Consider the following 3,898-nt stretch of genomic DNA (forward strand, 5'->3'; position numbering starts at 1 on the left):
GAGGATGCCCCCAACTCTAGAGACGTAGCCTGAAAATGGAGAACAGTGCTAAGAGATTTTTCGATCTGACACCAACAGAAATTCCTACTTCATAGTTCAAAGAGAAAGGGAATTATGGTCGAATAGAAAATTTTAATCCATTAATAACCAACACAAATGAAAATAATACCTATTATAATTTTACTGGTCTGCTGCTCTTCCCTGCAACAAAAACCCAAAAAACACCACAGGGCATTAGTTTAGCCATCATTGATGCATGGTTGGAGATAATCATAAATCTTTCCTTGTTGAGGACTATATAATTAAAATTCAACTGAAATGTGTTAGATCAAACACCAAGAAACACGAATAATAAAGAGACAGTAGATTTGTACGACACAAAGATTTAACGAGGTTCACACGCCAGTGTGGTGTGTTATGTCCTCGGGCGAAGAAGAAGATGATTCACTATGCAGAACAGAGATTACACTCTAGCAACGGCGAGGAAAAACTCGCCCTGAAACCCTAGCTGCATGAAAACCCTAGAATACAATGACTTTCTCAACAAGTAATAGTACATTATATATACTTTAAAATTATGGATCGACTCATCGGGTCGCGATCGATCCGGTCGAACCATACCAATGGGGCTACGCCCCCGCACCCCCATATGAGATACCCCTTTGCTTCCATCATAGATCTCAAAAAAATTTTCATTAACATCACCATCAAAATATGTCAAATCAGATTAATCTTCAAAACAGGTCAAGAATTCGAGACAAACTTAACAAAATGACCTCTGGAAATGAAAATTTTCTGCAATTACTGTACCATTATGTGCATCTTACCTTGATTCGGATCCGCACAAAAGTAATTTTCTTGGTTCTATTCACGAAGACAGGGGATACCATTGTCTACACAGTTATAGCATTGTTGGGGAAGGTGCCATTGACTTTTACATTGAAAAGTCATCAGCAGGTTTGGATTTACTTGTTGGACTCATCTGATTGACTTAGATTGACGTAACAGTCAATTACTTTGAATTAATATCGGTAGAGTGGAAGAAGGTGCAGACTGGAAAAACGTGTGGATTTTATGTGGAAAATTGGTAGTGGTGGAGCCATGGATGGAGATTTCGCCCTTGTTCACCCAAAAAAAAAAAAATCCCAACTTGGATTTCGGCATTTATTTGGGATCGAGTTGAATTGTCAAAAAAATGAAATAATTCCCTTCTCTTCTCAAATACTTTTTGAGTTTTAATATTTATCAAATTGTCCACTAAGATTTTATTTCTTTGACTGCCACAGGGGTAATATTTACTTGATTGCAATTAGGCAACAACTAAATTTCGTTCTAAATTGTTAATTATCGTTGTCTTTGTAACTTTCTACTTTGGTTAGCAATTATAGAGTCTATAACGCATCCAGATCCTCTCCAACCACTGGGTTGCATCCGACATCTGGGAGGACACGGGCAATGGTTGGAGAGGATTTGGAACACCCACAATTCCATGTCTCAATCATTTTGGGGTAACTACTATCACTCCCTTGGGCAATGGTTGGAGAGGATCTAGAACACCCACGATTCCATGTCTCAATCATTTTGGGGTAACTACTATCACTCCCTTGGGCAATGGTTGAAGAGGATCTAGAACACCCACGATTCAATGTCTCAATTATTTTGGGGTAATTACTATCACTCCCCTATACTCATCTTGTATTTATTCAAAGTCTGATATCCTAAACTTTATTCTTATACTCCCTACAAGTAAATTTCAACTCTCTTTCTCCCCTAGTAATTCAAAAGTCCCAGATTACCCCTCTATCCAAGTAACACCATCGCCCCAAATCAACTGCCTTGTCACATAGTCGATATCTGTCAACAAAAATTAAATCTCTTCCAAGGCCATGAGGCATCAGGATGCCATCACACCTCCTCTCTACAGACGATGTTTTTATCTTCATGAATGCTTCGGTGAAGCATGTCAAAACCTGCAATCTTTCTTGATGAAATACTATGATTTCTCTGGTGAAAAAATCAATTTAGAAAAAAGTAAGTTAATTTTTTGCCATCTCTCCCATTAGAGAAAATAGAGAATTGGAGATCTTATGGGGATCCCAATGTGTTCCTTACCAACCCGCTATCTTGGTGTGGAGATCTTTCGAGGGAGAGTTAAATGAGAGATGTTTTTGCCCTTGTTGGACAAATTCAAGTCTTTGATGGTTGGGTGGAAGGGAAAACTTCTATCGCGGTGGGGTGGAATTGGTTAAGTCCATTATTTCAAGTATCCCAATACATAATTTTTCCATTTATTGGTGGTCAGATTCTCTTATAGGGTATGTTCCTGTGATGCTTTGACTTCTACGTTTATCTATTTTGTACCTCACTTCACCCTACTTATATTCCTATCTCAGATTCATGTGGCCGACCCCATTTTTTTTCAAATGTGAGGAAAGGTGGTTGGTGGGTGATGGTCAGTCTATTGATTTTTGGTGGGATAGATGGTTAGGCTCATCTTCGGTGGCAGAGCTTTCCAATATGGACGAGTCCGTTTTTGAAAGATTTAATTCTTGTGTCTCAGATTTCATCTCAAGGTCCCAATGGGCATTTCCACAGGTGCAATCATATTTTCTAAATGATATTTTTCTAACAGCCTATCTTCCCTCCGTGTAGATAGAGGACTCTGTTTCTTGGTGCTTACAATCATCTGGGGCATTTTCTGTTAAGCTTGCTTGGGAGGACATCAGGATCGCTAAACCTAAGGTGGCTTGTTACTTGGCTGTCTGGGGTAAGGGATTGCTTCCTCGTTATTCCACCTTTGGCTCAAAAATTTTCCACGGTAACAAATTAATAACTAAATGTGTCTCTATTCCATCTAGAAGTGTGTTATGTCATTGCAAGGAGGAGTCATTGGACCACATCTTCACTCCATGTGCTTTCTCAAGATTTATTTGGTGTAGGTTTCTCTCATGCTTTGATATCCCATCTTTGTTGCATGATTCTTTTTCTAATCTTGGTGCTTCATATGGCTTCGAAAAAGTAGAGATATCTCTCTTAAGAAGGCATGGTTACGGGTCTTATCCTGATACCTTTTTTCATCTGGATGGAAAGAAATGCAAGAAAATTTGATGAGATTAGGTGTTCCCCAGATCAAGTCAAGTCCTTGGTGCGGTGGGAATCGGTGAAGGTCTCCCTGACTTTTAAATCCTGTGTCTCCTTGGTCTTGGACCTTCTGTGTGCTGGACGCCTAGGAATCTCTTATTTTCCAAGGCGCTCTCAGCATTTTTTGGAGGTTGTTTGGTGCACTCCAAAGGTTGGTTGGGTAAAATTGAATAGTGAAGGTTGCTCCCTTGGTAATTCAAGGAGTTCAAGAGCAAGTGGTATATTCTGTGATCATCAAGGAAATGTGATATACTCTTTAAGCAACTTACTCGGTGTCAAAATCAACTTTGAAGCAGAGTGTTGACTGTAATTGCTGGTCTGGAGTTGGCTAAGGAAAAGGATTTCAGGAATCTATGGGTGGAGTGTTATTCGGCTGCAGTCATAATTCTTCTTTAGAGGAGATTGGTTCCATGGTTTGTTCGCCAACAATGGGCATCCTACTCCAATACTTGGGTTCGATTAAGTGGAAAGTTTCCCATTGTTTCAAGGAAGGGAATCCAATTGCGGACTACTTGGCTAAGCTTGCGGCAAAGTCCAAAAGTTTGCCAGCCTCATGTGGGGAGACCTTTGAGACTAATTTCGTCGGCAGATCTAGATTCCGTATTATGTAATCCCATCAGTTTGGGGTTTTTTTTACTTTATTTTTTGGCGAGTTTGCTTCACCTGGTGATGATAATGCCGAAGGTGGGAGGGGCAATCCACATTGTTTGAGTTTCTGATTTGTATTTTTGTTTTAGTTTAGTTCTGTATTTCCTTC

This window comes from Macadamia integrifolia, chromosome 1, assembly GCF_013358625.1.
Source record: "Macadamia integrifolia cultivar HAES 741 chromosome 1, SCU_Mint_v3, whole genome shotgun sequence".
Taxonomy (NCBI): domain Eukaryota; kingdom Viridiplantae; phylum Streptophyta; class Magnoliopsida; order Proteales; family Proteaceae; genus Macadamia; species Macadamia integrifolia.